Raw genomic sequence first — 13,458 nt, forward strand, 5'->3', positions numbered from 1 at the left:
GATTTAATATAGTTTCTGGATAGCATACAACCCAAAGTTAGTACTTTGAGAGGGCACAAATGTGTTAGTTTCTTACTGCAAACCCAACTTACAGGGCAATAGACTCAGCAAGGAAAGTTTTGACCATTTACATTTCAGCTAAACATATTACTTAACATTATTTACATATGCAAAAGAAATGCACATATTTTAAAATAAATTGGTAGCTATCACGTTAAAGCCATTATCTCTGAATTTCTATTGCTGCTGCTGTTAGCTTAAGTGATTATCTAATGTTGCTTACCAATATTGACTTTTAATATTAATATTGTAAAGCTGCAATGTTTTCTGTAGAAAGGGAAGGCTTTAAGTTCCTGATTAATCTTTTACCTTAATTTCATAAACTGATATAGTGATTATTATATTGATAAAATCAATATAATATTGATTTAGTCATTATGTACAAAAGTTTGCAAAGATCTAGACATTAAACTTTATTTTTGAAGGTATTTCATAAAATTTGGAGATTGATTTTCCTTATATGCTTTTTGTAAAATTGAAAAATTTTACTAAATGACAGAAATCAAACACTTTCTTTGTTATAGGTAAACTTCTTTCTACATTCTTATAAAAATATATTAGGGATTAGAGTTACCTGAAAAAACTTTTTTTCCCTCAGAAATATGGAGGGATGTGAGTTCTAGATGTCAAGAGGGCTTGCATTTTGAGAAGAAACACAAATTTTCAGAAGTTTTTCTTCCAATTTGATCTCTACACCAGTGCTCTGGGAAGTCTTTTGGTATGACTAGTTAGAAGTTATGTTTGTGCCTCTTTTAGTAATAGATGCCTCTTTAATAGGCTTCCAACCAGAAACATTAATAAACCAACATTAGGAAATTATGGAAACGGATTGACATGGGAGTGTCATGATTCTCAGCAGTGCTCAAAAGGTGAAGCCATCATCGTTTTGACATGAACCAAATCTCTAAATGATGTATTTTATAAACCATATTCTGCCTCCAGCTAGACAGTTTTATTGTGGCCCCAAAATTAAAAATGCGCTTTATAAAACTCACTTTCTCCTGGGATGTGTAGCCTCTGTAGCATTAGGAAAGTTATCTTCCAAGCCAATGAATCTTTAAAAAGTTAATGATTACATATTCTCTGAAGAATCAGTAAAGAGTAATGACAACTATTCTAAGACATCATTATTTACAAAGAGCTTGCCCACCAGACGGATTCCAAAAAATCTTCTGGAAGACACAATCTGAGGAGAAATAAGATACAAAATGTTACCAAAAGTTCTAACATAATGTTTAGGAACATTTCAAGTGTTACTGTGCATATGTTGGAGGATATACAGCCCAGTGAGGAAAGTACTGATGTTCCAACATTGTCACACATTGAACAAAAACTTACAGAATTTAGAAATGACTTTTAGAAGGTTGGCACTTTTTTGGCAGAATCCTTTAGATATGAGAAAAAAGTATAAGAAGTAGCAACGTTTAAGTTAATTGACAAATACTTGAGAGGAACATGTGACTTCCCAATTAACATGAGAGAAGTATTGACTTTTATTTGTGTCCCTTCTATTTTTACTTTATGGCATTTAGGGGCCAATATAGTGTAACTAAACACTCATGTGTGAGTGAATGCTCCTACCAAGTGCTGTGAAGTAGTTGAGGACATCAGGGATGTATGCCCTAGGACCACAGACATCTGTCTAAAAGCAAACTTCCACTTTGAAAGACTATGGAGGAAAATGTTTATTCAGACCTTTATTATCACTTAGTCATAATACTTAGAAACTCCTAAAACATAGCTTTGATCTTCTTGTCTGCTCCAAAAGCCATCAATGATTTCAAGGTCCCAAGTTCTCCACAAATTGACTTCAAATGACTTTCCTGGTGTTATCTTTCCCTACTCTCTTTTACAGATAAATTAGACAGTAGACAGCATTTCATTCTCTGAATAGCTTCAGTTTCCTATGTTCTCTTTTTTGTGGTCATTTTCTGTGTTTGGAATTCTATTTATCTCCACCTACACCTGTAAAAACCCTCCTTCAAGGTCCAGTTCAAAAGACATTTTTTTCCCCCCAGAATGTTTTCCCCTCTTCCCCTAAGCAAGGCACCTTTTCCATCATTGCATTTTTTTTTTTTTTTTGAGACATAGTCTCGTTCTGTCCCCAGGTTGGAATGCAGTGGTGTGATCTCAGCTCACTGCAACCTCCGCCTCCTGGGTTCAAACAATTCTCCTGCTTCAGCCTCCTGAGTAGCTGGGACTACAGGTGCGCGCCACCACGCCCAGCTAATTTTTGTATTTTTAGTAGAGACAGGGTTTCACAATGTTGGCCAGGATGGTCTCTATCTCTTGACCTTGTGATCCACTTGCCTCGGCCTCCCAAAGTGCTGGGATTACAGGTGTGAGCCACCATGCCTGGCCCCATCCTTGAATTTTTATTTTACCATCTTTGTGTCTTTGTCATGATACTAATCATAAGCTGCCCTATATCAATGTTCATCCATGATATTGGCTTGAAGTTTTTTGTTGTTGTTGTGTCTCTACCAGGTTTTGGTATCAGGATGATGCTGGCCTCATAGAATGAGTTGGACAGGGGTCCCTCCTCAGTTTTTTGGAATCATTTCAGCAAAAACGGTACTGGCTCTTCTTTGCATATCTGGTAGAATTTGGCTGTGAATCCATCTAGTCCTGAGCTTTTTAAAATATATATATATTTTGGCTGGTAGGCTGTTTATTACTGATGCAATTTTGGAGCAGGTTATTGGTGTGTCCAGGAATTTACCCATCTCTTACAGGTTTTCTAGTTTGTGTGCATAGAGGTGTTTGTAGTAGTTTCTGATGTTTATTTTTTATTTCTGTGGGGTCAGTGGTAACATGACCTTTTTCATTTCTAGTTGTGATGTTTCTTTCAAAAGATTAGAATGACTAGTAAAAATTATATCTATTCTGATTAGGGCTTCTAGGCATTATTAAATGTTTACACCTTTAATTTACTCTGGTCAACAATATATCTCTGGGGATTTTTTCTTAAATAATCTTGTCACTAAACCACTATACTTTATAAACAGCCTGATTAAATGAACATACATTCGAACATTAGACTCTGGATAGACAAGATTAATTAACCTTTGACACAAGAAGCTCACAGTACAACAGGCCACTCTGATAGGACAAAAGTCCTAGGAAGTCTGTGTCGGCAAAATCCCACCTAAGGGCTAAACTTTAAGCTCTATTCACTTTTAGCTAATTAAGTAAATATACTGCCATCTCATGCTGATAGTGATGAGCAGTCTCGGGGGAGTTTGACTTCTATAGGGAAGAGGGAGGGGATGTGTTTGTGCACTGTGCTTCTTCAGTCAGGCACTCTGTGACTTCTTCATTTCCTTCCTCTCCTCTTCAAGCCCTGGCATGTTGGCTCAGAAGCACAAGAGGGCAGGATAATCCTCACTGTCTCATTCACACTGACTGAAACCCTGGGCTTTGAAATACAGACTCACTCCTCCCAAGCTCTACTCTGATGCTGGGAGCAATTTAGAGCAAATGTTATCCCAAGTGACATTACCTAGATCACTAGGTTCTTACTTTCACCCACCTCCAATCCTGCTCTTCTTTCACTTCTAAGTCAAGGAAACTCCAAGTTTACACTTTGCAGGAGCCCCTGGAATATTTGGGGTTTCATATTGCACATCAAAACTATTTCTCACTGACCCAATCATCTATTAAAAATCTTGTTGAATTTCTGCCATTTTAATGGCCATCTATCTGCCTTCATATGAAGTTCTTGGTATTATAATAGTCAGTGTGCTTCCAAATTAATCCCAATTCATTTACTTTTACTTTAAGATGAAATGTAGGCAGAGCACAGTGGCTCACACCTGTAATCCCAGCACTTTGGGAGGCCAAGGCGGGTGGATCATGAGGTCAGGAGTTCAAGACCAGCCTGGCCAAAATAGTGAAACCCTGTCTCTATGAAAAATAGAAAACAAAATAGCCAGGCATCATGGCAGGCACCTGTAATCCCAGCTATTTGGGATTCTGAGGCAAGGAGAATCGTTTGAACCTGGGAGGTGGAGGTTGCAATGAGCCGAAGTCGCGCCACTGCACTCCAGCCTGGGTGACAGTGCAAGACTCCGTCTCAAAAAAAAAAAAAAAAAAAAAAAAAAAAAAAAGAAGAAGAAGAAGAAGAAATGTAGCTTAGAAACCATTCTTCCATAAAACCAAAAACATATCTCCTTAAGAGGATGCTGGAAAATCAGCCTTTCTCATAAAGTAGTTTTCCCCACAAGTTTAAACACATTACTCCACTATAAGTTTAGAGACTATTTTAAAAAACTATTATGCTTCAGCTTTTCCTGCAGTTCTCTCTTTCTTGTCTCTTACATACTTCTCTGTGATCTGGTCCAACAATTATTGCCATGGCAACAAAGGCTCTGTGACATCTCTAGCAAGCTCATTGTCTTCTGCTGTATTAAACTTTAATGGGTAACTAGTAGACAGTAACACTCTGGGAGGGCTCAAACCACATAACCAACTGTGCCAAGATAATCCTGAGCTCACTATTGTCAGGTAAGACAAAGTATTTTAGTGCAATAGCAAACAATTAATTAAACAAACAAAAACAAGAAACCTTTCTTGGGACAGGAAGCCATTAATTAGCTAAGCTCAGAGCCACTCATTGAAACTAGGTCCTGATTGGGTTTCTGGATTTGACCACTGGGCAGAAACTAGGACCCAAAACCAATTGGAATGAAATGGTCCCCAGATATTGTTTTCATGTAAGGATAGGTTTGGAAGTATTCAGACTTAGTGGTGGGCCAGGCCTCCCCTGCGAGCAGTACAGCTCAGGACACCTGGACTGCCCTTTCCCTCTGCCTTCCCTGGGGTAATGTGAATGGCTTAGTCTTTCGTGTTCTCATCTGTAACATGGAGGAGGAAGAGAAGAGCCTCACTGCACATATTGGGTCATTAAGAATGATCTTAGAGCCATAATTTACAATATTTTGAAGTTAGGTTTGATTTTTACCATTTCACTACTCCTCTCTCCCAATATGTTGTGCCAAATTGTAAGTAATTTGCAATTAGAACACATTGAAGACATATATTTGAGCTCCTTAGAGAGTCTCACCCACCTTTGTGGTAACTTTTTGTACTTTAGGTTTTCTCAAGTCAGAGTGTTGAGTCCTTAAATCAGTGTTGGGTAGTGATAAAATTTTGATACATTGGGTAGTGATAAAATTTTAATTGCCTAAGCTTAGTAAATGGGGGACAGGCTTGCTTATCAACAGTCTTTGTGGCATTTTATGCTGAAAAAGCCTTGAGGCCCACAGTTCTCTGCACTCCCTCCACTTCCCTTCTGCGCCTTTCATGTGTATCCTTTACAGCAATTTTTTTTGTGAGTTCTTTTCCTTTTTGAGATCTCTCTTAAGGTTAATGGTGTACAGTAGATATCCAGAACTTACTCATCCCTTTTAGCTGAAACATTGTACCCTTTGACAAATGTCTCCCCATATCCCCTGGCGCAATTCTCAATAGGTAGTTAGGGAAAGCCTCAATGAAAAGGTTGGGATTTTGGGATGCTGATAACATTCAGTTTCTTGAACTAGGTACCTTTGCACAGGAGTATCAGTTGATAACAATTCATTGAGCAATATACTTAGGATTTGTGCACTGTACTTTTTGTATGTTATAGATGAATAAAAAATTCAGAAATCTCATAAAGGTGATATTTGGATAAAGACTTGAAGGAAGTGTGGAGGCAACAAATATAAACATCTGGGGAAAGAGGGTTCCAGGCAGAGGAGACGGCATGTGTAGGTGCCACGAAGCAGGAGCACGCCTGGCATGATTGAGACGGCAGGGAGTCCTCTTTTTCACCTCCACTACACCTCTGAAATGGCCATTTCAGAAAGCATGAAATTTATTTTAACAAATGCTCACTTTTGATATTTTACAAGTGTAACTACAAGTTTATTATAGAAAAATTTGAGAAAACATATATATGCACAAGAATACAACATGACCATTTAACACTTAAAATTTTTCGTTTCATCACACTTATATTCATAATGTTTGTATTTAAGTGTAAAATTTACTATACATGTTTATATTATTTATATTTATATTTTAATATTAAGAACTGATTAGTTAATTCAACAATAATAGTTGATTGTGAATGTTCCAGGGACTACTCTAAATGCTCATGCACATAGCAGTGAACAAAATGTACAAAAATTCCTATGTGGAACTTATATTCCAAAGGGAGAAAACAGGTGTTAAATAAATAAGTAAACTATATAGTATATTAGGGAGTGATGAGGAAACGTGGAGAAAAATTAGAAATGTCAGGTCAATAGGGAGTGTGTGTGGGAGCTGGCAGAGGTGCATTTTACCGCCAGCCTTACTAAGATGTAATTGACAAAAACAGTATATAGATTCACATGAGAGGAAAAAACAATTCACAGAACTAGCATTGTTCTACTTCTTTCTTTACAGAGATGTATTTGACTGTCTGGTGAGACATTCTGGAGTTTAAGCTGTCATTTAAACCAGTTACGATTTTCCATAGGGAGCTACTCTGTCTCTTGGGTCTTTTCCCAGTTAAGCAAGGCTACTTTCCATGGAATCATTATCCAGTATATGAGGCTCACTTGGCACTTGTTCAATATGCGCTTGCCTTATAATAGGTGATGGGATATTTTTTATTTTATATTAAAAAACTATGCATTTGTGGCATACAAGATGATTTTTTGATATGTATACATGGTGAAATGATTAATTCAAACTAATTAACATATTTATCATTTCCACATACTTTCATTTTATTGTGTGAGAACATTTAAAATCTCTTCTAAAAATTTCAAGTATACTTTTGGCCCTATGTTTCCATGAGTTCCACATTCAGGCATTCAACCAACTGGATAGAAAGTATTAGTACAAAAAACCCACAAAAAATACAGTAAAAGCAATAAAAATAAAAAAATGCAGTATAACAACTATTTATAAAACATTTATATTTATTAGTATTATAAGTAATCTATAGATGATTTAAAGTGTATGGAAAAATATGCGTAGGTTACATGCAAATATAAAATGATATCATTTATATAAGGGACTTGAACATCCCAGGATTTTGGTGTCCTTGGGAAGTCCTGAAACGAATCGCCCCCCAGATATTGCAGATATTTAGGGACAATGGTATAACACATGACTGTTAACTACAGTCACTATGCTGTACAGTAGATCTCCAAAACTTATTCATTCTGTTTAACTGAAACATTGTACCTTTTGACCAATATCTCTTATTTCCCGAGTGGAATTTTCAATAGCTAGTCAGGAAAGGCCTCACTGAAAAGGTGATATTTGGTCAAAGATTTGAAGGGAGTGTTGGGGAAAGAAATATAAATATCTGGGAAAAGAGCATTCCAGGCAAAGGAGATGACATGTATAGGGACCACAAGGCAGGAGCATGCCTGCCATACTTGAGAGACAGTAAGGAATCTTCATCTTTTCCTCATGTCTTTCTCACCTCCAGTATATTTAAATATGGCTTCCCCCCACCACACCCTTAAAATGGCCATTGCATAAATCACCAGTAACATTTGTGTTAGTCCATTTTACTTTGCTATAAAGGAATACCTGAGACCGAGTGATTTATAAAGAAAAGAGGTTTATTTGGCTTGTGGTCCTGCAGTCAGTACAAGCATGGCATCAGCATCTGCTTAGCTTCTGAAGCCTAAGGAAACTTCTACTCATTGAAGAAAGCAAAGAGGGAGCAGTTGCGTCACATGGCAAGAAAGGGAGCTAGGTGGGGAGGGGGTTGTCCCATACTCTTTTTAACCATCAGATCTGATGGTAACTCTACTATGGGTAAAATGCAAACCCATTCCTGAGGGTTGGGTTGGATACCATCACCATCCCATGAGGGATTCACCTCCATAACACAGACACCTCCCACCAGGCACCCCCTCTGACATTGGGGATCACAATTCAGCCTGAGATTTGGAGGGTGCGTTGAATATAATGTGAGCTGTAGGCTTGTAATACATGGTCTTTATTATGTTGAAGTATATTTCTTCTAAACCAACTCTGTTGAGAATCTTTTCATGAAACAATGTTGAATTTTTCAAATGCTATTTCTGCATCTAATTAGATGATTATATAATTTTGGGCTTCATTTTGTTAATGTATATCACATTTATAGATGTATGTATGTTGATCCACCTTGTATCCTTGGGGTAAATCCACTTGAGCACGGTAAGTTATCTTTTTAACGTGCTGTTGAATTCAGTGTGCTAGTATTTGATTGAGGATTCTTTCATCTATGTTCATCAGGGATATTGGCCTGTAATTTTTCTTTTCTTTTTCTTGTTCTTGTCTGGCTTTGGTGTCAGAGTAATGTTGGCCACGTAAAAAAAGTTTGGAAGTGAAGTATTCCTTCCTCTTAGATTTTTTTTGGATTGCTAATTATTTCAGTGTTTGGTAGAATACAACAGTAAAGCTATTCTGGGCTTCTCTTTGATGGGAGACTTTATTACAATTCAATCTTCTTACTCATTTTTGGTCTGTTCGTACTTACTTTTTCTTCATGATTCAGTCTTGGTATCTTGCATGTATCTTGGAATTTATTTATTTCTTCTACTTTATTCAATTTGTTACTGTACAATTTTTCATAGTACTCTCTTATGAGCTTTTTTTTTCTTATGAGCTTTTATATTTCTATGGTTCAGTTGTAATGTCTCCCTTTTCACTTTTGATTGTATTAATATTTGAGTCCTTTCTCTTTTTTCCTTGGTCTGGCTAAAGGTTTGTTGATTTGTTTATCCTTCTGAAAAAACACTCTTTATTACATTGAGTTCTTTTCTATTGTAGTTTTAGTCTCTATTTTGTTTATTTCTATTCAGATCCTTGTTATTTCTTTCCTTCTGCTGACTTTGGGTTTAGTTTGTTCTTTTTTTATTAGTTACTAGAGTTGTAATATCAGGTTGTTTATTTTATATTTTCCTTTTTAAATTTTTATGGGTACACAGTGACTGTATATGTTTATGGGTACATGAGATATTTTTCTACAGGCATACAGTGTATAATAATTACATCGCGGTAAATGGGATATCCATCACTTCAAACATTTACCCTTTCTTTGTGTTACAAACAATGCAATTATGCTCTTTTAGTTATTTTTAAATGTACTATAAATTGTTTGGCTATAGTCACCTTGTTGTTCTATCAAATACTAGATCTTACTTATTCTATCTAACTGTATTTTTATGCCAATTATCCATTCCTCCCCTTAACCCCACTATTCTTCCTAGTCTCTGGTAACCATTACTGTATTCTCTATCTCCATAAATCCAGTTATTTTAAGTTTTAGCTCCCACAAATAAGTGAGAACATGGAAAATTTGTCTTTCTGTCCCTGGCTTATTTTATTTAACATAATAACCTCCAGTTCTATCCATGTTGTTGCAAATAACAGGATCTCATTCTTTTTCATGGCTGTATATTACTCGATTGTGTACATTAACCACATTTTCTTTATTTACTCATCTGTTCATGGACAAACAGGTTGCTTCGAAATCATGACTATTGTGAATAGTGCTGCAATATGCATGGGAGTGCAGGTATCTCTCAGGTATCCTGATTTCCTTTGTTTTGTGTATATACCTACCAATGGCATTGCTGGGTCATATGGTAGCTCTATTTTTGTTTTTTTTGAGAAACCTCCAAACTGTTCTCCATAGTGATTGTACTAATTTACATTCCCACCAATAGTGGGTTCCCTTTTCTCCATATCCTAGCCAGTATTTCTTACTGCCTGTCTTTTGGATATAAGCCATTTTAACTAGGGTTAGATGATTCGTCTTGTAGTTTTGGTTTGCATTTCCCTGATGAGCAATGATGCTGAGCACTTTTTCACATGCCTATTTGCCATTTATGTGTCTTCTTCTGAGCAAGATCTTTTGCCCATTTTTAAATTGGATGATCAGAATTTTCCTATAGAGTTGTTTGAGCTCCTTATATATTCTGGTTATTAATCCCTTGCCAGATGGATAGTTTACAAATATTTTCTCCTATTTTATGATTGTCTTTTCAACATCAATTGAAATGATCCTATGGTTTTTGTTTTTAACTTTATGTGATGAATCACATTTATTGATTTGCATATGTTGAATCATCCTAGCATTTCTAGAATAAAACTCAATTGATCATGGTGAATTAAATTTTTAATGTGCTGTTGGATTTAGTTTGTTAGTATTTTGTTGAGGATTTTTGCATCAGTGTTCATCAGGGATATTGGTCTGTAGTTTTCTTTTGTTGATATGTCTCTTTCTGGTTTTGTATCAGAGTAATACTGGCCTAATAGAATGAATTTGGATGTATTCTGTGTTCCTATATTTTTTGGAATAGTTTGAGTAGTGTTGGTATTAATTCCTCTATAATATTTGGTAAAATTCAGCAGAGAAGCCACCATGTCCTGGGATTTTCTTTGCTGGGAGACTTTTTATTAGGGCTTTGATCTCATTACTTGTTATTGGTTTGTTCAGGTTTTGGATTTCTTCATGGCTCAAACCTCGTAGGTTGTATGTATCTAAGAATTTATCTATTTTATCTGGATTTTCCGGTTTATTGGCATATGGTTGCTAGTGATCCTTTTAATTTCTGCAGTATTGGTTTTATGTCTTAATTTTATTTATTTGGGTCTTTTCCCTTTTTCTCTTAGGTAAAGTTTTGTTGATTTTGTTCATCTTTTCAAAAAACAAACTTTTCACTTTGTTGATCTTCTGTATTGTATGCTTTGTTTCCATTTCATTTATTACTACTCTGATCTTTATTATTTATTTTCTTCTAATAATTTGGGTTTGTTTGCTTTTGCTTTTTTAGTTTTTAAAGATACATCACTAGGTTATTTGAAATTTTTCTACTTTTTTGGTGTAGGCACTTGCAGCTATAAACTTTCACTTGCCAGGTTTTGGTATCAAAAGAGATTCTGGCTTCATAGAATGAGTTAGGGGGGAGTCCATTCTCCTCATTTTTGGGAATAGTTTCAGTAGAGTTGATACTAGCTCTTCTTTGTATGCATGGTAGAATTTGGCTGTGAAATCATCTGGTCTAGGACTTTTTTGGTTGGTAGATTTTTATTGCTGCTTCTATTTTGGACCTTAATATTGGTCTTTTAGGGTTTTAATTTCTCCCAGATTCAATCTTGGGAGGTTGTTTCCAGAAATTTATCAATTTCCTCTAGATTTAGTGGTTTGTGTTCATAGAGGTGTTCCTAATAGTCTTGGAGGATATTCTGTATTTATCGGATCATCTGTAATGTCACCTTTGTCATTTCTTAATGTGATTATTTGAATCTTCTCTCTCTCTCCTTCTTGCTCTCGCTCTCTCTCTGTTACTGTAGCTGGCAGCCCATCAATCTTGTTTATCCTTTTAAGGAATCAACTTTTGGTTTCATTGATTCTTGGTATTAATTTTCTGGTGTATTTCAGTCAGGTCTGCTCTGGTTTTAGTTATTTTTTTTCTGCTAGCTTTGTTTTAGTTGTTCTAGCTATTCTGTTGGATGCTAGGTCATTAATTTGAGATATATCTAACTTTCTGCGGTAATTGTTTAGTGCAATAAACTTTTCTCTTAACACTGCTTTTGCTGCATCCCAGAGATCTTGGCATATTGTGTCTCTGTTTTCAGTTGTTTCAAAGACTTTTTTGATTTCTGCCTTAATTTCATTGTTCACCCAGAAGTCATTCAGGAGCAAGTCACTTAATTTCCATGTAGTTGTGTAGTGTTGGGTGATGTTTTTAGTCTTTATTTTTATATGATATACTATTCTAAGCTGACAACAATCACAACTGTACGCTTTATTTGCCAACAACAACCGTACACTTTATTTCTCCTCTCCCACATTTTACGATTTGGATGTCAAAATTTACATCATTTTCTTATGTGTATCCATTGACTATTTTTGCTCTGAGTGTTTTAATAGATTTGTCTTTTAACCATTGTACTATAGGAAAAAATTGCTTTACACATCATCATTACAGTCTTAGAATATTCTGGATATGACTTTGTATTTCTTATCCCATTGCATTTGTGTTCTCATATGTTTTATGTTTTTAATTAGCAGCCTTTTAATTCAGCTCAAAGAACTTCCTTTAGTAATTCTCTTAAGACATATTTAGTGGTGATGAACTCTCATAGCTTTTGTTTGTCTGGAAAAGTTTTTGCTTTTCTCTCATTTGCCAAGGACAACTTTCCTGGGTTAAGTAGACTTGTTGGCCTTGTTTTTTCCCTTCAGCACTTTGAATACATTATCCTACTCTCTCCTGGTCTCCTGAGATTTTGTTGAGAAATCCAGTGACAGCTATTTTGATATTCCCTTCTATGTGATATGCTTCTAATTACTTGCTGTTTTCAAAATGTTTTCTTTTTCTTTAATTTTTGGTATTTGAATTACTGTACATCTTGGATAACTCCTATTTGGCTTAAACTTGTTTGGATAACTCTGCATTTGCTGTGTTTAGATGTTAGCAACTTTCTCCAGATTTGGTAGTTTTTTAGAATTTCTTCTTCAGATATGCTTTCTGGTCTGTTTTCTATTTCTTTTCTTTCTGAAAAGTCCTATTAGATGAATATTAGGTCTTAACAGTTTCCCTTCATATCCAGAGTCTTTCTTTATTCTTTTTCAATCTTCTTAATTTTTTCTCTTCTGACTGAATTATTTTAAATGTTTTGTCTCTAGCTTACTGATTGTTTCCCTTCTGCTTGATTGAGCCTGTTGTTAGAGCTTTCTATTGCATTTTCATTTCAGTCACTTTATTCTTTAAGATTTCTATATTTTTATTATTCCTATTTGTCAAACATCTTATATTGTTTATTATTTTTCAATTTTTATTTAATTATCTATCCTTATATTATCGTAGTTCACTAATTTTTTTTTATTATACTTTAAGTTTTAGGGTACATGTGCAAAATGTGCAGGTTAGTTACATATGTATACATGTGCCATGCTGGTGCACTGCACCCACTAACTCGTCATCTAGCATTAGGTATATCTCCCAATGCTATCCCTCCCCCCTCCCCCCACCCCACAACAGTCCCTATAGTGTGATGATCCTCTTCCTGTGTCCATATGTTCTCATTGTTCAATTCCCACCTGTGAGTGAGAATATGCGGTGTTTGGTTTTTTGTTCTTGCGATAGTTTACTGAGAATGATGATTTCCAATTTCATCCATGTCCCTACAAAGGACATGAACTCATCATTTTTTATGGCTGCATAGTATTCCATGGTGTATATGTGCCACATTTTCTTAATCCAGTCTATCATTGTTGGACATTTGGATTGGTTCCAAGTCTTTGCTATTGTGAATAGTGCCACAATAAACATACTTGTGCATGTGTCTTTATAGTAACATGATTTATAGTCCTTTGGGTATGTACCCAGTAATGGGATGGCTGGGTCAAAT

General features: G+C 35.6%; 1 protein-coding gene across 1 annotated transcript in view; it reads left to right on the forward strand.

Annotated features, from left to right (window-relative positions):
• Positions 1–13,458, forward strand: part of LOC104004591 (POTE ankyrin domain family member I) — a 119,015-nt gene that overhangs the window by 22,724 nt on the left and 82,833 nt on the right.

This window comes from Pan troglodytes, chromosome 16, assembly GCF_028858775.2.
Source record: "Pan troglodytes isolate AG18354 chromosome 16, NHGRI_mPanTro3-v2.0_pri, whole genome shotgun sequence".
NCBI lineage: Eukaryota > Metazoa > Chordata > Mammalia > Primates > Hominidae > Pan > Pan troglodytes.